This window comes from Acanthopagrus latus, chromosome 15 (genome assembly GCF_904848185.1).
Source record: "Acanthopagrus latus isolate v.2019 chromosome 15, fAcaLat1.1, whole genome shotgun sequence".
Lineage (NCBI taxonomy): Eukaryota > Metazoa > Chordata > Actinopteri > Spariformes > Sparidae > Acanthopagrus > Acanthopagrus latus.
Genome location: NC_051053.1, coordinates 24,989,547 through 25,003,150, shown reverse-complemented (window position 1 = coordinate 25,003,150; position 13,604 = coordinate 24,989,547). Strand labels below are relative to the sequence as shown.

Here is a 13,604-nt window from a genome sequence, read left to right as displayed (position 1 = left end):
TGGGCCTCTGCGACTATATGCAACTGTGTGTCTGTGTGTGTGTGTGTGTGTGTGTGTGTGTGTGTGTGTGTGTGTGTGTGTGTGTGTGTGTGTGTGTGCATGCGTGTGTGTGTCTGAGGCTAGGCCCCAGATTACTTCCAGAAGTTGAGCTCCACAGCCTGCTGTTTCATTACGGCTACAAAGCGACCGCACGGCTACACAGAGTGCAGAGTTGCAAAAACTTTTCTCTCTCTTTTTTTTTTTTTTCTCTCTCTCCACTCCTCACTGCCTTTGTCCACCCCTCCTCCTTACTCCTCCTCCTCTTCCCTCTCTTTCATGGTTACAGTTGGAATGGGAATAAACATCTGTGAAAATGTATTGCTCTCCATTTTGGGATTTCAGGCAGAAGCTGAGCTGGACTTATCCGATTTCAAACGACTTTGAATGTGAACCAATGTTTCTCTAACTTGAAACAACTTCGAAATGGCAGCTCTGAGATTCCAGTTGTTGGGGTTTTTTTTGTTCCCATATATAGCATCTGTTGTATCTTACTATAACTGCATTTAAGTGTTTTCCCCTTTTCTTAGCACTCAGTACTTAATTCTATTCACTAGAATGTACACCAAAGAGTCATCTAACTGGTTCTTACCGCCATTGATGTTAATAACAGTCTTTGGCTCACAATGCAGAAGAAAAGATGATTGGAAACCTGAAGGCGACCACCTTAGTGCACATTACCTGCTGATGATAGGGCGTGGGAGCCGATGTGAAGGCAGCTTTGCTCTGTACAGATACGTATAACCTGCACTTGATCGCTGATTTTTCCACAGTAGCTGGAAAGCCCATTATGCACATTGAGAAGTTTTGATTGATGCAATCATGCCTTATGTGGTTCAAGTGTTTCACTCCCCCTGGAAGAATGGACTGGAACCCAGCAGCCATAGTTGTGTTTGATTTTTCCATTGTATGAATGAGTAGGTCTTCAATGAAATGAAAAAAAAAAGGTTACAGACTAGAATTACCGCTTCACAGTTGGATGGCTGATACAACTAAGCAGCAGTCATAAGTAGGAGAACACATAATGCGTATCAAGACTCATGACTTTGAAGGAATTGAATCAAAGGTAATCAGTATTGTTCTTGGTAAGAGTCATTACTACATAGAAATGTTTGATTTCAGTGAACAATGCCCATTGAGAAACATGCTGTCTTTACTTTACAGGGTCACATTGAGCTACAGCAATCATCTGCATTTGAAGGAACTACTGCTTGCAAGCAAAGCTGATTGTGATAACATACAAAGAGGCTGCAAAACTGAATGAACGCATGGACGTACCAACAATCTGGCTGCAGCTGCCACCAGTGCAGAACTGGTTCAGTAAAACAATGTATACAATTGACCTCTAATTATAGAAAATGGCAAGGCATATCTCTGTATAGGCTATTTAACAGTTACTGATTTCCATTATTGAATATTGCCTAGGAACACATAACATGCAGGTTACAAAAAGGGAGACAGACAATTTTGAAAGGCAAAAATATATACATGTATACAGCTTCGTGTGATTCCAGTTGGTCCAATTGCAAACCAAGCTTCTGCTATTTTTAAACCAACGTGTTATCAGCTGAATAAATGCACAGTAACATACAGGTTTCGTGGTCACCAACACTCTTGTGTTTGAAGTCTTCTCTTTCATATCACACTGACACGTAGCAACAGGGAGGAAATATGTGTTTTGGTAACAAGAAGCACCTTGTACTCTTTTATGATTGTATATAAATGGTTGCTTGAATGCTCAGCTGACACACATCTGCATCCTTGAGCTCACAAAGCACAGCCGTTAAAAAGGTTTAAATGGTCCTTTATATAGAAAATAAATAGTACTCCACATAGTTCATTGGTGCTCTGAGGCCACATAAATACAAGTTCCATTTAATTACTAACTCCTCAGGTGTACAGAAATGGCAGAAATGTGTTGTATTTACCTAGTTAGCCCTAATTACTGTACCTTTACAAGCAGAAAATAAGCTGGGCATGGTGTATAATCACAACCTACAGCACATGTGTTTGTGTGTGTTTCCATGTGTGTGTTTGTGTGCAAGATATCCTGCAGCCTGACATTGATTCTCCTCACTTCAGATTTCCAGATGTGGCTAATTCAAACCAGCACCTGGCAGGTTTTTCCAATAAACACACACACACACACACACACACACACACACACACACACACACACACACACACACACACACACAGGTTATGGAAGCCATTCGAGGGAGAGTGCAGTTTGAATTTATTGCATCCTCTTCCTGCGCTGTTTATTAATACTCTGCATGTGTGTGTGTGTGAGTGTGTGTGTGGGTGAGTGTGTGTGTGTGGGTGAGTGGATGGGTGTACGTGAGCATTAATCCACTGCTTGACTCTCTTCAGTTGATCCCACTCATGCATCGCTAAAAGGAAGCATTAGGCGTTCAGGTAATTTGAATCGCGGATTAGATGAGAGGAGGAGAGGAAAACGTGGAAACCAACGGAAGGACGGAAGGACGGGAGGACGGAGAGAAACCCGGGCGTCTCCTGAGAGTGTTAATGGCAGGGGCTGAGTGAGAGAATGAGACAAATCTGCAGGAAGTAGAGATTGTATCGGTCCTGGAAATGAAAGCTTGGACCGATCAGAACCCACACAGGTCCACCTGGACCGAGCTCACTGCTTGGTTAGCATTTCCAGAGACGAGCCTTGGCAAAGTTTCCTGCATGACACAAACTTTTCCTCTATTCAGTCAGTGCTCTTTAACAGTTAATTCGTAATTATACACATGTCTGTGGACATTTTCAGTCATCCAGATCAGTGAATAATAGTTTAATGAACCTCTTATCTGTGACTGACTTAGATAGTAACTGTAGCTGGCTCTGATCCAAATGTAAAAAAAACAAAACAAAACAATACCATGTAAATAAGAAAGGATTACCTACAGCTCCTACAGAGTGTTTATTGTTTGTAGAATATTATGGGCTGTTTGTAATTGGCCATACTGCAATCACAATTTTTGTAAAAACCATTAAATCTTTTATTGGTAATGACCCCTAAAAGTGGAAGAAAAATCTTACGTCAGAGAAATTCTGATGGCTTTTTCAATGTTTAGATAAGGAGTCATCCATTAAGTTGACAAGTTATATATATTAGTAGATATCTGCTTTTCAATACATAATCTGTAGACAAGATTTTCTAATTGGAAGTGTTCTAGTTTCCTTACACAGGTAAACAGTCAATGTGGAGATCACAAGCACCAGAACACACTGACAGGAATGTAATCTTGGGACTCGTATCATCTTCTTGAGCTTTATTAACTGTTTTAAAAGTTTATGTGTCGTGCACAGATACTATGTGTTCAAAGTTGCTGTTGTGTTAAGTTTCTGATCAGCTTGGCCTGGACATCAGGACGAGTGTGGAAGTGTGGCTTGCCATCTTCAGACAGTCTTCCTTCAATACATGTTCGCAAGGACATGAGGGGACTTATATTCAGGCCGATGTTGTTCAAACTGATGCAATTTTCTGTTTTTCGTTTCTTAATATTCCCTTTTCGAACACTGCACGGCAAGTTCACCTGAATCACACATGCACAGAAACTTTCACTTCTATTGACTTTTGCTAGAACATACTTTTGCATTTTTCGATTCCAAAAAAAAGAAATAAGAATATGGTCTAACTCTGTTGTTTAAAAAAAACAGTGTAATTGGCTCCATTAGCAAAGAAGCAGAGCCTGGCTCGAACAAATCCAGTGAAGTAATGAACCAAACTAATGCCCAAATGGAGTAAACCATCAATTTTGAGCCTGACTTCATCGGGTTCAGGACGAGGATTTTAAGCCCCTGAGACAAATACTGTGATTTGTCCAAAGGGTAATACAACAAATTTGGGCAGGAAGCAATGGAGAGGATGGAAGACGTAAACAAAGCTTCCACCACCTTGGGAATGTGAGAGTGGGACTCATTAGAGGCACAAAATGTTGGGACTGCAAAAGATCCGTCAATGCCGTCAATGATCAACCATTTATCTTGTTTTACAACTCCTATTTAAGTCACTTTGCAAGGCAGCTTCCATATATTATTAAGGAGAAGACATAAAAAGCCTCCATGCGAGAAATCAAACAGTGTATATGATGCAAATAGAAAAAAAAACAATTGCATTTAAATTGTCAAGCACAATCCTCCAGGGCTTCAGTTCTCACCCAGTAATGTTGGATTTGGATGGGAAATGGCATTCTCTCAAACGTCAGCATGACAGCTGAAAAGTGTCTCAGCATACAGATTCAAATTACACAACTGATCAAAATGACATATTACCTATGTGGAAAATATAAACTTTCCCCTCCACTTCCTGATATGGAGGACAGGTTATAAACATGTAATGTGGACACGATACGGCATGTTTTCTACAAACACCAATGACGTGTAGAAATGTTAACGTATTAATAGTTTGCTGAAATATTACTTGACAGTATTTCATCACAGTACCTGAAATACTCTAGCATGCTTACTTACGCCTGAGACTGAAAGAAGCAACTCTTCACAGATGTAGCAAACTTTGCACATTCAAACATGATCTGTTGTGCTCAGAGTGTCACAAGTTTATGTCTTCCATTTCATGTTTGTGCGTGATTAAATCTTCCATATCATCTGGCAGGCTTTAATGCAAATTGCGTTTGTTCTACCAGTGCGATGAGGGAGAAACCTCATCCGACAAGCAGAGACCTCCCCACTGCTGGTGGAGACCTCATTATCACCTGGAAACCTCACCACTGCAGGTATAAATCTCATTACCACCAGTTCAAATGTTGCCAGAAATCTCATCATGTAGGAAGAAACCTCATTACCACAAACACAAACATGATCACTGTGGGTAGAAATCTGATACAGCCTCCCCCACCCCATGAATATGCTTGCTATGACTGCCTGGCCATCCTGTGGTTGTTTTCATTGTCTTGTGCTGTTCTTAGGATACAAGTTAGAAGTGGAAATAGATTATTACAAAGGATATATTTGAATAAAAATTGTCTCAAACTACATCAACCAATCATAATATATTGAAATATTCAATACTCAAATTGACACGGCACCTTTGAAACTTGTTACAAGAAAACCTTTTTGTGCCAAGTTCAGAGCCAGTGTGGGCTGCACGATGCAACATGTCCTCATAGCAAAACCACTGATCTTGACTCTATTTGTTTTTTTTTTATTACTTATAATGCACATATAAATTGTTGTTTGCTAAATTTGTGTATACGTTTTTTGAAATTTACAAAGTTATATGTAACTATTTACATTTAAATGTAGGCAATGCCTGAGGCTCCACGTTCAGCGCTCTCCTCATTGTTTTGACTCATTAAACAAAAAAAAACAAAAAAAACACGACTCCACTACACACTAAACACACTACATCAAACACTACATAACACACTGACTATACACTCCAATCATGCTAAATGTTACAAATCTGTCACATCTCAAAACTCATTATCTCTGTCGCTGTCTCTATAGGTCTACATTGTTAGCGAAAAAGCATGGCAGACATTATACATCCTCAGTCTGGTTTAACTTGACCTATCAACACAATTTGAAAACTGATAGATAGTTTGAAGGCCGCACCAATACTTAAGTCAGAACAGAGACTCAGTGAGGCTCCGTCTCGCTGCTACGTCATCTTGAATTGGTCACATGATTTTGATGCACCAGCGCGTCAATCGACCTCAGAGCGGTAAGCTTCAAATTATGATGATCTACTTCCTCTATGGTGCCTGTTTAGTATGTGATCCACATTCAAGTTTGCTAGCTTAGTATATATTACACAACGTCCAGTAAGACTTATATATTATCACCTTTGTACGGTTAATAAGGTTTCCAAATGTTGACAATTGGGTCACCCCCTGAGTCAGACCTTTATAAAACTGTATACTGCAGCACTAGAGAGGTGCCACAGGGGTCACTACAGCAAACTTAGAGGTTTGGTAGCTGCTGTTTGGCGTGTATGGGGTGAAAACAGACTGGCGGCCTGTATGCATGTGTGTGCACATACAAACAACATTTTTACTAAGATTCGTGAGTGTGACTGGCCTAAAAATAGACAGGACTCCGAATCTGTAGATGAGATGACATTGCAGTTGCGCTTGAGATGCAAGTGAGCTGTGCCGCTAAGTGTGGCTGCTCTATCCTGCACCAAAATGAAAAACGAGGGTCATACTAAGCCGCCTGCACAGATGACCTATAGGGCCATTGTCCTGATGAGGATGGGCTCGTACAGTGACAACTTCTATTTCTGTCGCCTATACACCACCTCGGAGTCTAGCTGCCGCCTCTGCATATATTGCAGGCGACAAACGAGATTCAACCATGAAACAGACATAATGCTGACAGCATGAACATTATAATACCAGAGCATGCCAGGACATGATGGGACTGTTCATCACAGCTGCAACATATGCATATGTAGTCAACATTTTAATACGGGGAGTAGATGAGGTCTCACTGATACCCCACAGTCTAATCTGGCTGTCACTTGTGCCCCATTCACACAAAGCTGGTATGTTAACACACACACACTCATGCAAACACATGCAGAGTCATTGCTTTTTCAAGTGCTGTTTAAGTTTCGTCCTCGGGGGAATTCGCCACAAAACTCACCTTATATCTCTCAATCTATAGCATGGGACACACACACATACAGACACACATACTCTCAGACCAACAATCCATCAACATGATCAAGCAGGGAGCGAATAGGAGCTGGCCGGTCATACATCAACCTCTCTGAGCTTGTTAAAGACAAACAGAAACACACACACACGCACACACAGCGGTGTGGACACAGTGCAACATGATGTCCTCCCTTTGAAATGATGAGCAGGGGCAGCAAAGACATCAGTTTACACAGACAGGCAGACCAGCAGGCAGATTAGATAGTCAGATATATGAATGGATGGTCCGTCATTGGCATCCAGATCCCACAGCGTACAGGAAGGTGTGTGATGTCGCTGTGGCAGAGGAGCTCACTCTAGTTTAGATTTTTAAAGACAGTTATGATGAACAAATCCCAGATAATTGGTTGCCTAACTATCCCTAACCAACCACATCTGTTGTGCTCTCTCGCGCAGACTAAGAAACGCCAAGAGGCACAATGAAATGGCATGATTCAAAAACATGTGTCAGCATTGCAGCGCACTTTTTCCAAATCGAGCGTAGCTGAGACTGAACTTGAGTCCATATGGTGAGATTATACTCCTGCCAAACTGCGAGAAAACCCAGAAATCCTTATAAAATGTGTGTCTCCATCAAATCCACATCTTGTTATTTATGTTCAACACCAATGTCCAGCACCAATGCCAGAGCTAGAGTGTCCTTTACACAGTAAGGTGAGAAGTGCAAGCAAATCAAGTAGAAAGTGAGAATGCAACATCTATTGTGGCTGGACAACAAATAATGTTGCCATTGGTTTGTTGATCCAAAAATGTAATTGGCTTTCCATCCTAAATGTTTCCAATGAAGTCCAAACCAAGAGAAATCCAGAATTTCTACTTAATGCAATGCTGATTAGCTGGTACATCGACGAAGAGAGAGTGAGGAAGTCGGCCAAACAGGACTAAACAAAACGTGAATAATTCTGCCCGAGTCATGTAGCTTGGATAGATTTTCATTCATGAAACTATGGACAGCAACTCCCATGATGCCACTACGATGGTCTTAGATGTCTGATTGCAGGCCTCCTTGTGGCAGAAATGACATATTGTGCTGTGACGGTGTGGTTATTTTTTCACCGATTTGTTGTGATGGACCACTTCATCACTTCCTTGTCTGACTGTTCCAGAGTTTTGTTTCTTAAAGCAATGAGCTCGGAGAACAAAGCGACGGGAATCAGAACTCAGCTTGGCCGTGTTCTACAGCTTGATTAAGAGCACAGGGATCTAAGCAACCTGGAACTAAAGTGTACAAACAGCTTGAGAGAGATAAAGAAAAGCACATGGATATGACGAGGCAAAAAGTCGCAGTTGGTTACCACACAGATGGGATGAGCGGGGGGATTTTAACAACTCGCATCAAAACGAGTCAAGGTTGGATAAAGACACTTGTTGAAGGTGTGATGTTAATGGGATGTAACAGAGGGAGAACACATTTCACAACAGTAAACGGGGACATCAGTCTTTCCTCCCTTCAATTGTCATTACAAGCTTTTTTCTACCCGTATTGTTCTCCGCGTTCCCAATACACCAGCTGCCTGCACTCTGATGAGGAGTACGCTACGCAGACACAACCTACCACATGCTGAACAAGATTAAACAAATGTGGAAAAAAAGCAATGAGACTTTATTTGTTGAAGTCATTCTCTTTTGATTGGCCTCTCTGTTCAACTAGGGAATATGGAATAAAAAACCCGGTGTGAAAATCAGCCTGACAGTCCTCGACTCTCTCCTGAGCTCACTCGCCAGGACTAAATGTTGACATTTAACATCTTTACAAATACATTCACATTTGCATGTAACGAATGCTACATACCAACATTCACAGTCACATGTACTTGCATTTCTGGCAGTGGAGGTGATGTTGTCGGGCTTACAAGCGACTAGGTTGCAAGCCAGTGACCGCGGTCTCACAGCATTTCAACAGTTGTGTGACACCAACAACAATCTGCTATTTAAAAAAAAACAAAAAAACAAGCAGAATTTTTCTAACCTTAAAGCAGTTATCCGTGATTTTGCTCGAATGTACATTACCTACATTGCTATAAAGTAAACATGTCCTCTGGTTACTGTAGGAGACTGACTTCCTGCAGCAGCCAGTGGATACAAGTGCGTGTTCGAATGCAGGAGCCTTTAATCACTTACAACATCCTTAATAAGAACGCACTCGTGCAGTCAGGTGTAAAACAGCATTCTCAAGTTTTGTGTTTGTGTGTGTCGCTTCATAATTTGGCCCAAACAAGTTATCGATTCAAATTTGGATCGAACGCTACAGCACGGGGCCGTGAAGCAGCGTGTTGTACTCCAGAAAATCCCCTCAGATCGGACACAAAACAAGTGCGGCGACAAACCCATCAATGGCACTACAAGCCAAATCATTCAGCTCCGTAATTACAACTGAGCCACAACCGGTCCACTGTGGCCTAACAGAGGAGGGGAAGGAGAGAGATGACAAGAGGAGAAGTGAAGGGAGGAGAGAGAGAGAGAGGGGAGAAAAAAGATAGATTTCATGAGTGAGAGGCTTCCAAAGTGCCCAGGGGGATTGTGGTTACAATGTTGTACTCTACATCTGTTTACAGCAGAGAGAGAGAGAGACACGGACGAGGAGGGAGAGATGGAGGATGAGATGCTGCCTGCCGCATGCTGTCATCTCGGCAATGTAGTAACCATACCTCATTAGGTTCTATTCTAGTCATCATCGCCCGTGCACACACACACACACACACACACACACACACACACACACACACACACACACACACACACACCTTTCCCATACAATTGCCACTCTCATGTGCTGTGAAAGCATCGCGTTAACAGAAAGAGAAGGACAGAGGGATGAAAAACAAATAACAGCAGAGAGAGAGTGAGCGAGGCAGAGCTGGGTTGAGTTCAGGGTGCCGAATGTTAATCAGTTTCTTATTGTTTGTAGCCCATGGCAAAGATTTCCACTTGACTCTTCTCGGTAGCTAGCTGGTGTGTATGTGTGTGTGTGTGTGTTCGCGCACATGCAGACAGCTTTCAACATTTGTGTGTGTGACAGTGAGTTTGACTGTTGTGTCATCAGAGTTCCCTGTGTGCATGTTGAGTGTCAAATGAGCTGGTAAAATGTTTGTGAGCATGCGTGTGTGTGTGTGTGTGTGTGTGTGTGTGTGTGTGTGTGTGTGTGTGTGTGTGTGTGTGCGTGTGTGTGCGTGAACTCTAAAGCGAAATCTTACAAGAGCTTTTTTGCTGTTGTTGTTGTTGTTGTTGGGATCCGGAATCACTGACAGATAAAACAAGCCTTTAAAAAGTTGCAGTGGAAAAACTGGCACAAGATAACTCTCTTTGGATCTGCCTGGAGAAATCTTTTTTTTTTTTTTTTTACAATATCTGATAACAATTTTCAGTTGATATATTGCATTAAATATGTATTGACATGGTCAGTATCTGAATAAACTGGTGGAGAAAAGGCTAGAAAAGGGGTTTGGATCTTCAGACACTGAGCCCATCACTAATGGCTTGTCCCAAGTCCAGTTGCCGGGATATGTTCATAGTTGTACGTGTCATAGGCTACGTACCATACTGACATTTGCACAAAATGTGTTCTATCACAGTCATATTACATGCAATGACCTGACTTTCAGATCAGAAGGTGGAGAGGATATTGATGGAGTTTCAGGCGAGAAGGTTGCCAAGCCAGTGACCCCAGTTCAAGACTGTTTCAACATGTATAAGGAAATGTTGGGCCAGTTTCCAGCCAGTGTTTGAGGCAACAAAAAAGACGTCTGAAGTCCAAGGTATTTTAATCCAAAACATAAAAAACAAACCTTACCTTACCCTGAACAGACCACTAGCTAACCCTTGTCACAACATAACATAGAAACTTCAACTTAAAGAAAAGTAAGATACAACATAAAGAAATCAGACAGTCTCAGCATACGTATCCTTGCAGAAATTTACATTCCCAGCATTTACTCTGATGACTTGGTTCGGCATGTCTCCTCTGTAGGATTCCTGCTAAAAAGCTTTGAGCATTAAGGTGAAGTAATCTCTGCACATAAGCCAACTTTACGTCCAAACCACTATATATAATAATATGTAATACAATATAATAATACACACTATAATATCCTTCCTGTGTTTTTCTAGTTACAATATAATTATACACCTGAAAACTGAGGCTGGATCTAAAAAGAGTCCTCATGTAAACACATGCTGTAGGTCCAATCTGCTGCACCTCTTATCATAACCTTGTGTTCCAGATCTAAGTTATTAGCATTGTTATGCAATGCTTGAAACACATTTTCCACATAGTAGAAATAGCTGTACTTAGTCAACTGCTTTAACAGTACAATAGCACAACACACTATTCTACAGTTATACAGCCCGGAGCAATTATTCTTTGAGGCAGAAACCTCTTTTTTTCCCCATTTTTACACACTTTTATTTCTAGTTATCCACTCTTTATTTTATATTGTTCTTACAGTTTCTCCATGTTGTGACATTTCTCTTCTAGAGGGAGCAAGTGTCACGTAACCCAAATTCCCCCCTCAGGGATCAACATAACATTTCTGATTCTGATAATAGAAAGCAGAATCCATCCAGCTGGTGGGCATGTTTGAAGTAATTGAGCTCATATTTATTTATGTGTATAATTTTTCAATTTGGTTGATCAGAATAAACAATGCACCCCCCATCTGCGGTGAGTACATCTGTACAGCAACAGCAAGAAATGACCTCATGTTGCAATGACTTATGGGTACTCTCCGAGACAGACGTTGCACAAATAGGTAGAGAAAGAAAAGCAAAGTGCAATCAGGATAAAACTATTCATGTGTCCTTGTAGAAACATGATGAAATGCTAGCAACATATACTGTACATGCACAATTGTTCATCATGCGGAGCAGATATTGTTTTTGTGCAACACTCTTAATTATTTGGGCTTTTTTAAAAAAATGTATTTTTGGAGTCAAGAAAATGTGAAATTCCACCAAAGAGATCTTGCTCAGTGGTGGATCTGATCGTGTAAAAGATTACATGATGCTGAGTTGAGAAAATAAAAAAAATAAAAAAACTATTACTGTACAGAGATCCTGGTCAGGAACCCTTAAAATAAAGTTGTACTAGGAAGTTGTGAGCAAAACTATCTGTAGGCTGAAGCATCAAAAGCCATGAAAGGAGCAGGGTATCCACCAAGGAGCCTCAAACAAATACAAAAAGACTGCCGCGCCATGTTGCTCCTCGTCAAACAAGTTAACAATGTCATCCATGACAACAACTGCAGTAGTTATTGAATAACGATGCGGTCATTACTGCAGCGACTGTGGCTCGAGGACATCGTTAAAAAGCTCTGACTGTCTGAGGCTCAAATGGGAGATGCTCTGAAATCTAAAGGCCTGTACACTACAGACGTCCGAGCTGACATGTGGACCAGTGCAGACCCTCCTCAAATGACATCCATCTTTGTTTGCCAAAAATATTCAAGCTTTAAATCTCATATTCTGTAGCAAGATCATGTTCCATTAACAAGCTGTGACACGTGCATCTTACTGAGAAGCTTTGGCCGGCTACTAATTAGGCAAATAAAGCATAGAACTAAAGATAAATATGAAGCTATGAATCATTCACAAAGCTAAATTTAACTTTCTGCAGTTACAAAAACTAAAATATGACTCAATATCTGTATTTTGTTTCTGCACATTTTAATTTAATTGATTTTGCAGAGAGAGCGCCTGTCATGTGTAGTCGTTACAACTTAACAAAACACACTGACCACCCTAACATCCTTCATCCTTTTTTGAAGTTGCAATATGATTAATTCACTAATTCCTCCAGCCTTGAGGTTTGTCCTTCATAAGATTGGTAGCAACTCAGTCCCTTACTGCATTTGAGGATTTTTATTTCTTTACCTCAGGATCCCCAGAGATGCAGCGCTCTGCCGTGCTGTAAAAGCTTCAAATAAACCTGGGGTAGCAGTTGTTCGACAATGACTGTCCCCTCCTCATTATCATTCACATCATGGCACAGACGACTGTAACTACCTCCCCGCTCGTTCTCTCTGTCCTGTCTCTCTCTCAGATTCTCAATCTGCTTTACGATGCTATTTTTTTCGTTTGCCTCTCTTTCGCTCTCATCTGCAGCCGACCCTCGGCCTGTTTCTCCGACGTCTCTCATCTGTTGCAGCAATCAATCCGTCAAAATGAGAATGCAAATCCACAATTAGCGAGTTCACTTTAACTACACATGAAATGGCTGACATTACCCAAATTGATTTCTCTAAAAACCCCTTCTCATTCCCAGGCAGCCTGTACTTATCGTGTTTGCTTCCTCTCTCACCAGATATGAATTCTGCTACCTGAGGATGACTCATCAAACAGCAGCCCTATTTGTAACCCTTTGTGTATGACCGTGTGTTTACCTGAGCAGCAATACTCCAAACAGTACGAGAAAATAAAGGCGGGAGTAAACATGCTGTCCATCCGTGGGTGGTCCGGGCGCCTCCTGGGCTGACACAATACAACACAACACAACACAACACAACACAACACCTGATATGAAAAAGTGATTCACACTAGCCCTGCAATAAAAAGTCACCTCTGTGAAGTTATTCATGTTTGATTCCTTGAAAATGAGTCACAGTTATATTAATCACAGCCTGTATGTACACAAATCATACCTGAACAGTACAACTAACAAGTTCTCACACTTAACGTGTCGTGTTCAGCTTCATAATATATAAACATATCGCTCTACCAACCCGTCAATTTAGAAATAATAGGTTTTTTGCTTTGTCAGGTTAACCTTACATAGAGTTCACTTATTATTACATATCATGATTTATGAACTATTATCAATGGTCACAGTGTGGTAAAGATCATATTCTGGATGTAAATAACAACATTCAGTCACCTGAAATG

General features: G+C 41.1%; 1 long non-coding RNA gene across 2 annotated transcripts; it reads left to right on the top strand.

The window, feature by feature from the left end:
* The first annotated feature begins 3,119 nt into the window (after window positions 1-3,119).
* Window positions 3,120-13,243, top strand: LOC119033571. 2 transcript variants are annotated; one of them, XR_005079299.1, is made up of 4 exons: window positions 3,120-8,102; window positions 9,284-9,363; window positions 10,331-10,483; window positions 13,027-13,243. It is a non-coding gene; the product is annotated as an uncharacterized LOC119033571 (long non-coding RNA). The 2 variants fall into 2 exon arrangements; XR_005079298.1 differs by lacking the exon at window positions 13,027-13,243 and having other exon boundaries at window positions 3,121-8,102; window positions 10,331-11,757.
* The last annotated feature ends 361 nt before the right edge of the window (window positions 13,244-13,604 follow it).